Consider the following 13,932-nt stretch of genomic DNA (forward strand, 5'->3'; position numbering starts at 1 on the left):
GTTTTGTGGAACAGATTTTGTCGTTCAACAACTCACAGGGAGAGTTATGTTTATTTCAAGGAGACCCTATTTGGGACAGTTCCTCAAATCAATGGCTGAATTATTTGAAATCGTGATATTCACAAAGAATCCCACAAAAAGGGTTGACACTATATTGGATAACTTTCCAAAGAATAGCCTCATTTAGAACAGGTTGTACAGAGATTCATGCACTGAAATAAAAGATATACTCGTGAAGTACCTCTCTCTCTTGGGAAAAGACCTGAGAAGGTATTGTCGACGATTGCCCTTTCTCCTACTCTCTTCAACCCTTAAATTTAGTTCCCATCAAACGATTTTTGGGTTTGGCATCAGATTCCCAATTGATGGTCAAAGTGCCCTGCACATTGGCCACTCTTGCCCAAACAAAGGCCAATGTTCCACTTGTTCTATTCCACAACCCAGACTCGGGATACCCTAGGCACAATAGCCAGTCTCTCTGGGTTTACTGCGACCAAGAAGGCTCTCTATTAAATCTCTCAGTACCTGTTATCCCTGAAGAATCAAGAAGCATTGTAAAATTTGTGCATGATAACAATGACAAGCATGTGTATTGCTCCACTCTAATCGAAGAATATGGCCATGGAATGTACAATGTGAGCGTCTATGATAAAGAGATGGAAACATTCGGTGGAAGAAACCGTCACCCTTGCCTATGTTGGAGGCACATTCTTTGTTGAGTTGTTTTTTTGACAACGGTGGGTGTTGTACTACCTATTACACTGTGTGTTCCAACAATCATCCATGACCCAACAGAGGATTTTGTTATCTAGAGCCTCACCAGAAGAAACAACGAAGCAAAGTGACAATCTCAACAGTCTCGTGAAGGTCATTTTCGCTATAATTTTATCTTTGACCTGTCTCTACAAACCAACACTTCGAGCCAAATAGAATAATGGCAAGGGATGAAGACAATTACAATGCACATGGCAAAAGGTATTTCTGAGTCGAGAAAACCCACAAAAAGGGAGTTTGTTGGGCAAAGTACCCAAGTATTGGGGTTTTGGATCCAAAGTTATGGGTTTGGAACCCAAGTAAATTAATATTCTATTCTAATTTGTTATTGAGTGGTAAAGTGAGGGTTTCTTGAAGGACAAAGAAGACCCCCAAGACACTTAGACAAAAGGTATGACTATAGGCCACAGGAGAGGCCTAATCACACAATGAGATGGACTTCATGTGTGGAGTAAGAGAGCCCTAAAGGAGGACGAGTTTTGTCCAAGGAGGCCAAGTTTTTTTCAAAGTGGCCAAGTTAAGCAAGGAGTCAAGTTTTGTCTAATGAAAGGTTGATCTATGGAAAGTAAGGGTTGGTTGCCCTAGCCGCAGCTATTGGAGGGATGTTCTTGGAGGGCAGAGGCGAGAAGGCTAGCCACAACCTGATCTACGGCATCCAAGGTTTGTCGGAGTAGCAAGGAAAGTAGTTCGAGACCTACTTTGGGCAGCCGTGGATATCAAGTGAACTAGCTGCAATAGATGAGGTAAACCGCAGGCTAGACAAGGATTAGGAGAGTTGGTCGTAGGCTAATTAAGGACCATAACTCTAGGCCGAGGAAGAAATGAGCAGGGCCGCGAGTTGTGGATGCATTGGAGGTTGGTTGAGGGATAGTAGTGGAGACAACAAGCCTTAAGGAACAGACCAAGGCCTGATTAGGCAAATTGGCATAGGTCAAGTCCTTCAATAGAGCACCTGAGGCTAAAAGAGGCCTAGAATAGCTAGCCAATATCTGCCAGACCTAGAAGAGGAGGGTCATGGGACTGTAAGTCAAGGCCTAGGGCAGAAAAAGGGCTAGACAGAGGTCTGTGTGGTGGCCAAGAGTTGAACGGAAAGGCAAGGAGTCTGTCACGTGGGCAACAAGGTTGGTTGTGGACTAAAGGAGTGGCCATGTGCTAGAAGAAATTTGTAGCAGCAAAAGGAAGTGGGCTATAACAAGGTACAACAAGGTTTTAGTGTACCATGGGCTAAAAGGAACAAGCCCGGGGGAGTTAGGATCTTGTTGATTGTACTGATTGTTATTATATTGATTAGGCAAATGAAGACCTGATGGACCACGTCTCAACCCTAGTTGTATCTAGTCGGAGGACAAACTTTTATACTGTGTATTATAGCTTTGTATCAGGGCTTGTAAAGGGCCACTATCCTTGGTACGAGAGTCATAGTGCTTTCTTATTGATGGACTAATGAGAAACATGATTTGGGCCAAAAATCTTGTGTATTGTTGTTGATCTATTTGTTATTATATTTTGTTGTGCAAAGATGTTTAAATTTGGACGTCTCTAGTGTATTTGTGTTCCTGTCTAGGGCATAGACCAGACTTAGGGTGCAAGGAAATTTCAACATGGTATCAGAGCTACTGTGAAGGCTAGCTAGATCAAAGTGTGCACAGGTGTCAGCTCTAGAAGGAGTTGTGAGACTGTTGCAGGAGGCAATAGTGTTGCCAACTCACAGTTGGCTAGACATGGAGCATAAGGTTCAACGGAAAATATGGATATGTGGTCTTCACTAGTTTGGTGATGAGATAGGATGCCAATTTTGGCAGATTGGTGGAGAACTTAGTGCACAATAATGTGTTGTGTGGCAAGTTGTTGAAGATGGACTTTTGTTGACTTGTCAAAGTAAGTTGAGACAGCTTAGGTGCCTTGGCAAGGAGTGTTTTGGCATGGACGAGATAGCTCCATGTGGATGACAGATTGATCTTGAGACAATATCTTCATTGGGTTGCAGGATTACACAACCGACAGTGGAGCCATGTGCACATGAGGAGTTTGACCAAGGAGGATGAGAACATGTGCAGAGTTGAGTTGTGGTGGTCTAGAGTGGTCTAGAGTGGTCTAGACCTATTGTTCAACCGCAACTCGGGACTGTCCTTGAAAGGACACAAGTTCAATTGCAAGGAGGTTGTGTAGGCTCAAAGGGAGTCTAGCTTCAGAGGGACATTGTGAACAAGAGTCAGCGCCACAATGGAATTCTAACCTTTATGTTCAAGTGAGACATTGGAGTTTTCAGCCCATGCAAGGATAGTCATGATGGTGGCATGGTGCAAGGAAAGTCGTAAGACCATGTAAGGACAGTCATGGATCACACAAGGAAAAGTCATGGTACATGCGAGGATAGTCATGCACCATGCAAGATAAGTCTTGATCAAGCACAAAGAAGACGTGGCACATGTAAGGATAGTCATGGCCATGCAATGGAAAGTCATGGCTCATGCAAGGAAGTCATGGCCATGCAAGGAAAGTCATGGAGCTAGAGATTTCTACAAGGAAGGTATCCTTGAAGATCCAGGGCTTCCAGAAGGACATGGTTGCGAATCAAATTTGGAGGCAGGGCCACTTCCAGGTAGTGGTGGAAAACCTTCTTCACTAAGAGGGAGTGTTGAAATTTGGGTAGCTTGAAAGGTATTTCTGAGTGGAGAAAACCCACAAAAGCGAAGTTTGTTGGGAAAAGTACCCAAGTATTGGGGTTTTGGACCCAAAGTTGTGATCTTGGAACCTAAGTAAATTAATATTCTATTCTAATTTGTTATTGAGTGGTAAAGTGAGGGTTTCTTGAAGAAAAAAGAAGACCCCCAAGACACTTAGACAAAAGGTATAAATATAGGCCAAAGGAGAGACCTAATCACACAATGAGATGGACTTCATGTGTGGAGTAAGAGAGTCGTAGAGGAGGATGAGTTTTGGTCAAGGAGACCGAGTTCTACTGAAAGAGGCCAAGTTAAGCAAGGAGTCGAGTTCTATCTGATAAAAGGTTGATCTATGGGATTCAAAGTTTGTCTAAGCAGCAAGGAAAGTAGGTCGAGGCCTACTCTGGGCAATGGTGGATATCAAGTGACTTGGCCGCAGTAGATGAGGTAAACAACAAGTTGGACAGGGATCAAGAGACTTGGCTGCAAGCTAGCTAAGGACAAAAACTCTAAACCGAGGAATAACAGAACAAGGCCGTGAGTTGTGGATGCACTAGAGGTTGGTCGAGGGATAGTAGTGGAGGCAACAAGCCTTAAGGAATAGGTCAAGGCCTGATCAGGGCTACTGGAGCATAGGTTGAGGCCTTCATAAAGCACTCGAGGCTAGAAGAGACCTAAAACAGCTAGTCGAGGTTTGCCAGACCTAGAAGAGGAGGGTCGTGGGACCGTAAATCAAGGCCCGGAAAAAAATGGGCTAGACAAAGGTTTGTGTGGTTGCCAAGGGTTTGACAACAAGGCAAGGTGTCTTCCAGATGGGAAGCAAGGTTGATTGTGGTCTAAAGGAGCATACAATATGCTAGAAGAGGTCTATAGTAGCAGAAGAAAGTGGGCTACAGGAAGGTAAAGCAAGGTTGTAGTGTACCGTGGGCTAAAAGGAGCAAGCCCAGGTGAGTTAAGATCTTGTTGATTGTATTGATTGTACTTATATTGATTGAGAAGATGAGGCCTTGATGGACTAGGTCTCATCCCAAGTTGTATCTATTCAAAGGACAAACTTGTATATTGTGTATTCTTTGTAGCAGGGTTTGTAAATGGCCATGATCCCCGGTAAGGGATCCCTAGTGTTTTCTTATTGATGGACTAATGAAAAACATGATTTGGACCTGTTGACCACTACCGGTCAACTACCCATGCAGTACCCCCCCCTTTTCTTTGCAAAAAGGGGTAGCACTTGATCGACATGTCTGTGCCATCCTGCAGTCATCAGCAGCTTGATCATTTTTGTAAACCCAGTCTGCGTGTATGAATTGTGAATAATCTTAGCAGATATGAGTCGTGTATGTAAATTGCCTGGGTGGACCTAACTTTCTAATGATAATCTACGTCCCGGAAGGTTTTTCGTCTCACCGATCCATGATCGGCAGAGTTTTCCTTCAGCCTGACCCCAAAGCCGGAATTGATTTTGTCATTAAAATTTTAGGAGAATCCTAGTGTGTTAAGATAGAAAAGAAAGATCAACGCCTTAGAATTCAGCCTCTTCGAGGGGGCAACCTCCTTTACATTACATAAATGAACAATTCTTGGATGATACAAATGAAAAGACCTCCTTTCTATATATAGGAGTCTAAGGGGTCATAACACAATCAGAGCCGACATAACAATAATAATGTAAGGGCACAATAATAACAATAGTGGGCTTCTATGGGGCACAACAGTAACAATATGGGCACTACATGGGTACATCAATATAATAAGTGGGTTGTACTAATAACAATAAGGGGTTACACTAGTAGTATAGGGCCTAACATGCCCCTCTCCTTCAAAAAGCGTTGTCCTCAATGCTTGAGTAGTTCTTGATGCTTCTGTATAAAATTCTTGTCCTCCCATGTGGAATCTTCAGCGGGTAAGTTCTTCCACTTGATGAGATACTCTGAAATTGATCGATTTTGTAGCTGTCGAGTTCTTGTTTCTGTGACTGCTCCAGATTCTAATATGATTTTTCCTTCCTCTTCAATTTCTGGCAATATCGTTTGAATCGGGATCTTTTGCAACTTTTGAATAAGTGGCCATACTTCTTCATCCTTCTTCCATTCATCCCTTGCTTCGTTTATCCAATTTGGTTGGATAATAGAAATAGCATAAAACAATTCTTCCACATCCTCATCTTTGAAGAGTCTTCCCATTCGGTAAGGTCGCCATTTTTTAAGTGCATGTAGTATTGCCAACATTTCCTTCTCATAAATAGCTTGCTTGAGATGTAGCAGTAAAAATACCAATCACCTACATCACAACATTTTTCACTACAATGTTGATCTACCTGTTGTTTCCTTTGATTTTGCACCGAAGTGGCGTTATCCTTTAAAAGTTGGAGAACTTGTTGTTGATGCTCAATGTGATCTTTCACTACTTGAACATTTTTCTTCTTGATATGTCCTTCTATCTCTAGAGTTTGAGGAGTGGTAATTTCTTCCAATCCTTTACAAGATATGGTCGGATTCATTTCTTGATGCTCGATGTGATCTTTCACTTCTTGAACATTTTTCTTCCTGATATGTCCTTCTATCTTGATAGTTTGAGGAGTGCTAATTTCAACCAATGAATTACAAGATATGGTTGGATTCATTTCTTCTTTCTCGATGTGATCTTTCACTTCTTGCACCTTTTTCTTCTTGATATGTCCTTCTATCTTGAGAGTTTGAGAAGTGGTAATTCTTGCCAATGCTTTACAAGATATCGTCTGATTCATTTCTTCTTTCTCTGGGATGGGGTCTTGGCGCATGTCTTCTTCTTTTGATGTTTCTTGATCTTTTTCTTCCTCCTCTTCATATTCTATGTAAAATAATTTCTTCTCAGCACACTTATGACCTTTAATGCATTTGTTATCACAATTGTAACAAAGCCCTTTTTCTCTTTTTTCATCGAATTGTTGTGGTGTAACCCTTATAGGTTGTGGAAGGCTAGGAGAAACAACACTTCCATCTTTATAGTTGTGAGGGGTATGCTTCCTCGTTTCCATAATTTTGCTTTCCACTATGTCACAAATCCCTTTTACTCTTTCCAATTGTTGTGGTGTTGCTCTAAAGAAGGTGTTGCTCTTTGTATCCTCATAATCTGCTATCATTTCCTCCGTGAAAATTGACCACGTAACAAGTTTTTTACGAGAACAAAGCCCTTCGTACCATAAAAATTGATCTGGTTCTAAATATGAAGATGCAATACATACCTTTTGTAACAGTTGTACACCATGTAGATCAAAATATTGCTCCATCTGAAGTATCCAATTTACCGGATCCTTGCCATCAAACTTCCTCATCTTGTTTTTTCTTGATTTTATGAGCTCGACCTTGAAACGACTGTAACTCTGTACTTTCAAATCTTTAAGTTCTGAAATTGTGATCTATAGTAGCCCTCTATGTCCTCTTTCCAATGCCACCAGTCTGATCCAAATTGGATTCTCTAAGAAAGAGTTATGCACAATCTCCCAAGGTGACCTGATTATAGACCTTTCCAAAAGAGCGAAATTGTATTAAGTGCCACGTGTCACTGTTTCGACCTTTGGATCTGAAAAATGCATACAAGAAACTACAGTCCGTCCTCTTTCTGTACCTTCTTACGAAATTTCAATCCAATCCCCAGAGAGAAAGTTATGATGATTTTTCCCAGGTCACCTGTTTTGAATGTAATTCAGGAGTCTGCAAAAATACCAAATTCCTCAGATCATATCTCCGCAAATATCACGCGAAAAGCTCTGAAATTCAGACCCAAGGTTCAGCGTGATTTCTTCTCAAATGGGTTTTTTTTGCGACTTTTGAAACGCCACAGAAAAAAAGTTATAGCGAAAATGCCACGATGACCTGTTTGGAGCAGCGAAACCCTAGAATCCAAAGCTCTGATACCAAATGTTATGGAACCAGCTCAAGAAAAGATAGAAAAGAAAGATCAACGCCTTAGAATTTAGCCTCTTCGAGGGGGCAACCTCCTTTACATTACATAAATGAACAATTCTTGGATGATACAAATGAAAAGACCTCCTTTCTATATATAGGAGTCTAAGGGGTCATAACATAATCAGAGCCGACATAACAATAATAATGTAAGGGCACAATAATAACAATAGTGGGCTTCTATGGGGCACAACAGTAACAATATGGGCACTACATGGGTACATCAATATAATAAGTGGGTTGTACTAATAACAATAAGGGGTTACACTAGTAGTATAGGGGCCTAACATGGACTAATGAAAAACATGATTTGGACCTGTTGACCACTACCGGTCAACTACCCATGCAGTACCCCCCCCCTTTTCTTTGCAAAAAGGGTAGCACTTGATCGACATGTCCGTGCCATCCTGCAGCCATCAGTAGCTTGATCATTTTTGTAAACCCAGTCTGCATGTATGAATTGTAAATAATCTTAGCAGATATGAGTCGTGTATGTAAATTGCCTAGGTGGACCTAACTTTCTAATGATAATCTACGTCCCGGAAGGTTTTTCGTCTCACCGATCCATGATCGGCAGAGTTTTCCTTCAGCCTGACCCCAAAGCCGGAATTGATTTTGTCATTAATTTTTTAGGAGAATCCTAGTGTGTTAATCTTCTAGATTATAGTTGTGTCGCAGAACTGGGTGGTTTATGAGGGTCTGTGTTAAGTGGGTTTGTCCCCTTAAGATGTAAACTGTAAAAGTCATGATGTAAAGTGTCTTGAGGGTTGGAAAATATTTTAAATCCCCTCATGAATCCTAAGTCCTAGGTCCTAGGTGATTTTTCCAAAGGTTAAGTTCGAGGATCCATTTAGAAAATGAATTAAAAAAAAAAATAATAATAATAATAATTATAATAAAATAAAAATAAAAATTATAAAATAAAGCAAAAACCCTAAAAAATAATAAAATAATAATATTTTGAGTAAATACATGCAAAATTTCATTTTTTAATGAATTAATAATTTCAACGGATGAGATTAAGAGATGTCTTGATCCTCATCGACGGTCGAAATCATTTCGACATGGATCACTCGAACTAGCCGTTGGGATCATTTCCTTTAAATAGGGTGCTAGGGGTCATTTCAGATCATTGGATCTGTGAGTCTTGTGCTGAAGAAACTCTCTTGTAATCTTTCTCTGGTTAATAAAAGAAGACTTTGGGGTTCAAATCTGGCTGGTGTTACTCTCTGGAAGTGCTGTGAGCTGTTTTATTTTCTGCATATTTTATTTTTCAGCCATTAATAACAGCTTATTTTTTAGAGTATTGTGAGCACAGGTATCTTGTTCACTTGCTAGGGTTTAAGTGGTGTTAGGGTTTTCTGAAGTAATGGCAGGTATCTCCATTACTTTTTAGAATCTAGCAGCATTTTTGCTCTCTTTACTGATGGTTGATTTAAGCTGTGCAGAAAACCCTTACTGAAGAAAATTGGTGGGCGTTTGGGGAAGTTCTAGGCTGAACCAGCCAACTCCCACAGGCTCTTCCTTGCAGAGCCCAGCTAATTTTTACCCTGGGTTAATCATTTAAATTTACTTTTCTGGTTTGCATGAGAGATTTTTCTAAGCCTTTTCACAGCAAATTCGAAGTTTCTAAAATTCTGAAAATATTAAAGCTGTTATTGCCAAATCTGGCTTTTTCTAGAGCTGCAAAATTTTGTGATTCTAGGTTAATTTTGAAGGGTTTTACTTTAAAATTTTGCATATATCTGCGGGCTTTTATTCTCTATCTTGCAGGTTACAGATAAGATCTGGAGGAAAAAAATTTGCAGGGTCATTTCTTCGTTGTCCAAAGGTTTTTCAAGACCTGGAAGAATTTTTTTTTCACATCAGGATTACCTGCGTTTATGAATCGAGATACATCATTACCCACGGGGCGTTGTTTTATCATATGCGTAGGCTATTTGAGATTTGAGTCCTGCTTGCAAACCCTCAGAAATTTTTACCCGCCGTCACAGTCTCCAGCAATCTTCAGCATTCCCAACGCCTGCAAACTGGTGTAACGTTTCTTTTGGGTGCACGTATGCAACAGCTTCACTTGTTAAATCTAAATGCAATAAGCGTTTGAAGAGCGTGACAGGGTAGGATTTGTGATCCATCTGAGTAACGATTTCTGTGACTGCGTTCTCATAATCGACCAACAGTTTCTCTGCATCGATTGCCAGACAACAAATCCAATCCAAATCGAAAGTCATTCAATGCAGAAATGCCCAGGTAAGCTATTAAACGCTTGTTAAATCTTCGATCTCTGCTGGCAACGCAGCACTGTGATCTCATATGCACGTTTTGAAAACCGACTTGCAGTCCTGTCAGATACGCCTCAGTCACCCGCTCCAGCTTTCTCTCTGCTTACGCCCAGCTCATTCACACTCGTTTCCCGTAGCCACCTGAGCAAGCACGATTTCTTTTTGCGGTCATTTGCATTAAGTTTCTTTATATTGGTTGAATGCGTTGGTCTATTTTCTATTCAGTATTTTCTTTCGACCTTTCCGTGTCTTCAAGAAACCGATCCGAAAACACCACCGTCACCTGCTCTCGCGACGAAGTCCTGTTTACATACGCGTTCAGTCTTTGAGTTTTTTAATCAGGGTTACGATTTTTGTTTTTCGTTCTGTCAGTTTAGACATTGTTGTATGGCATTTGTATTAGACGTTTTTTTTTTATTGCTTAATTTTTTAGTTTTAGGATATAACTTTTAGCATAGGTTACGATTTAATCTAACGTATAGTTCAGTTTTAATTAGATTTTGATTTTTTATCATAGTTCAAAGATATTTCAGTTTTGATAAAAAAGTTTTGATTTAAAATTTAGATTTAGTTTAGACCTTAAGTACTTTTAAGCGTTATTTTTATTTTTTAGTTTAGTTCATATTTTTATCTTAGCCCTTTATAATAAAAAAAAAGAGTTTTAATTTTTGTTAGTTTAATAAATTTTAATTTTGTTAGTTTAATTCTATTTATTTTTTAAAGTTTAGATTTTAGTTTCAAATTTATTTAAAAAAAAAAAATTTAGATTTAGATTTAGATTTAGATTTTAGATTTAGATTTTATTTAGTTTTAAGCTTAAAATCTTTTTGTCATATTTAAAAAGGTATAAAAAGTATTGTGGGAAATTTTGCCAGTCTCAGTTTTCCTCGGGAAATCGTCACGTCATATTTTTTCACGCTGAGATTTAAATTTATGTGGAATGAATGTTTATCATCCTAGACAAGTTTGCGCATGAATGATTATCTTAAGGATTAGTTGCATATGATATCTGGTTAATGTTTCATAATTGCATGGTTGTTTAAAGCATTGATCCTTTTAGAATTTTTTTTTTGCTGGATATCGTTATTGAGATTTGGTCATTATAAGAACTTGGTGCTTTTTAACTGATATCTTGCGTCGTTCTAGTCGTTTAATGATAAATGATTGCTTTTCATTGTTTGTATTTCTATATCATCTAGCGAGTAATCATTTAAACATAAATCTTGTAAAGCACTGGTCCGCTAAATTAATAAAATCATTTTAGTGCTTCGTGTCTCCCAAACCAACTGACCAACAGTTGGTCTCCTTCACCTCATAGGGTCTACCCCCCTTAGCCGCGGGAGACAGGCTTAAACGGAGAGATCGGGGATCAGAGTGACAGCCCCCGGTTTGAGCGTTGTCGTGTCAATCTGTGCGACAACAGGACCAAAAATGGTGTGTACTGTTTTTTATCAATTTGTTGTTATATTTCATTGTGCAAAGTTGTTTAAAGTTGGGCATCTCTAGTGTGTTTGTGTTCCTAGCTAGGGCATAGATCAAACCTAGGGTGCAAAAAAATTTCAACAAAGAACGTAAGTTTGCTCTATAAGCATAAGCTTACCATAATGCAAGCATAGAGAGTCTCCTCCGCAGACTCCAAGGAACAAAGCAAGACAATCCAAGAAATTAGATGAAGAACCACGGAGGACAGCAACATTCAAATTAAATGGAAATGAAGAATAGCAGAGAAAGTTACTGGAGGAACTACGAAAAGGGAAACCATATGAAAACCTAGCACGATGACTTTTGAATCATAAAGGGCAATACAGTGAGCAAAAAGTAAGCTCGGTGATCAAGCATGTCTATATTATTGACTACAACCATTCACGCTTGAAGATAACAAATGGAAAATGACCAATGTAGTACGCATAAGGGATGGCAAGTTATACTCATATCAGCCTAGGAACCCCAAAAAATTAAGCACAGAAGCCATAACAATGAAAATAATCGGCAAGGCATTACTTGAAATCTGGTGATAGAGGTAAGCAGGATATAAGCCGCCCTTCGAAGGAAAAATACGGCTTCTTGCCACAATTTCACGAGGAAGTATACAGTTTTATGCCTAGTTTTTTCAGAAACAATGAGGACATCGAAGGTTTTTTAGTTGGAGGAAAGCAAAAACGGCAAGAGATCCACAAAGAATTGGATTCTCATTCCGGTTCATGTAACTTGGAAGAAAAAATTGAGAAAGATAATAGCTTCTGCGAAACCCATGATAGAGATATTGATGGCATAGCTCTGTTCCTAAGAGAAAGTTGTTCACATTGTGGGATGTAGACATTTATGAAGAAGACGTAGGGAATAGTTGGGGACATATGAAATCAATCTGGGAAGAGTCAGTTGTACAGACACGATCATACAATTTATTTAAATATATACATATATAAGATTAATAAACATTAATTAATTATTATAAAGCTGCTTTATTATAACATTATAAAGTTACTTTATTAATATATAATTAAATAATAATAATAAATATAACTAAATAAATAAATAAAATAAGCAGTGGGGTCAGCAAGGAAGAAGATTAGCGCCAACATGCTGAAGTTAACATGTAAGAATAGATAAGCAACATGCACATCTAGAGAGAATCCTATTCATTATGCTTTGAGGACAAAGCATTCCTTAAGAGGGCGGAAAATGTAACAAACATAATAATAAATAATAATTAATGAAAAGGTGTAAAGATGTGTCTTATCAAAGAGACACATCTCTTCATATGAAAGGGCACCCTGTCTAGTATTTATAATGGGCCCCCTCATTAGTAACACCATCATTCTATTCATTCTATCATCTTATCAATATATTTTTACAATACATTTTAAATACAAACATAACTGTTTGTTTACTACAGGATTAAATCCATTTACACCATTTGACATTCATACCATCACTTGATGGACACAGAAGCCCAATGTACTCATCCACATGAGGCTTGTCACATCTATAGAAAGTATTCACTCCCTTGGCTTTCCCCTCGACCAGAGTGTTCTAGACTCTTCCTTCCTCATCTTGACCTCCATCTCTTCCATCCCCCTATCAATTTTTCTTGCTCAACCTCTTCCCTTTCACTCTAATTTGATATCATGGCCTTGAGTGGATGCCCATGTTGTTGTTGTGCCTTGTCCAGGGAGGTTAGGGCTCTAGAGCAGTGCCTCAACTATCGCAATAGGGATATAGTGCATACCCAGTATGACTTAACCTACAATTCCCTCCCACCTACTTGATGAACATTAGATAACCCAACCAGAATATCAGCTGGCCAACCCGGATTGGAAATGGGACTCATGCTGTGCAGTATAGGAGGGGCACTCATAGGCAATGGGGTATATATAGAATGAGACAGACACTTATATATCTAGCTTCAAAGTGTAAATTCTGGAGCTGGAAGTATACCCATCTGCTCTTGTGGATTTGCTTGCCCATTGCTGATCTGCTGGCCAAAGTCACAAGCTTCATGAACTTTCCCATTCTGGATGCAATCCTGTATAGACCTCCTCATGATGGACATGCAAAAATGAGGTTTTTTAATTCTCTGTAATTGAAATTATATTTTGTTGCTCTATGTATCTATTAGAACAGTTTGCAATACAATATACCTGCCATCTTTGGGGCTAGAAGAACTTATCATTTCTGCTCAAATATCTCTCACACTTAATAATTGCCTCTGTTGAGATTATAAAATTTATTTTTTAACTGTCTGGGTTAGGCCACAGTGGAGTTCTTATGAAATATATATAACCATTGTGGAAAATAACAAGCACACACACACAAGTACTGCTGTTATTCCTTGCAAAGTTATGTTCATAATATATATAGGCAGGAATTTGCCAATTCATGAAAGAGTCCTGCCATGCTGTGCTTCAGAAGAGACATCCAAGCTGAGTCTGCCCAGTTTCAACTTGAACAAACCACATTCAGGCAGATACACTAACTCTGGACTGTTGGAAATTCTTTGTGTCATGCTGATCTTTCTAAGATCTTGTACATCCCCTGCTAATCATATATCTAGATTATTTAACAAATCTACAGTTAACCTTTCATACATTTAGCAATATTCTGTCCTATTAATGTCATTATGTCAGCGATCCAAACTACAGTTATTTATAGAAGAACATCTCTAAAGTGTTTTATATATCATTCCACCAAATCACTAAATATTTTTTCCTTGATCTAAAAAAAATATCAAACTTCCAACAGTCTAGGGGTTTTGGGATCAATATG

At 39.0% G+C, this 13,932-nt stretch overlaps 1 protein-coding gene across 1 annotated transcript in view; it reads right to left on the bottom strand.

The window, feature by feature from the left end:
- The window catches only part of CDC48C (cell division cycle 48C), a 137,988-nt gene that overhangs the window by 42,303 nt on the left and 81,753 nt on the right, over positions 1–13,932 (bottom strand).

This window comes from Pinus tabuliformis, chromosome 3_2 (genome assembly GCF_031772625.1).
Source record: "Pinus tabuliformis cultivar Carrire ecotype Pingquan chromosome 3_2, CPIR1, whole genome shotgun sequence".
NCBI lineage: Eukaryota > Viridiplantae > Streptophyta > Pinopsida > Pinales > Pinaceae > Pinus > Pinus tabuliformis.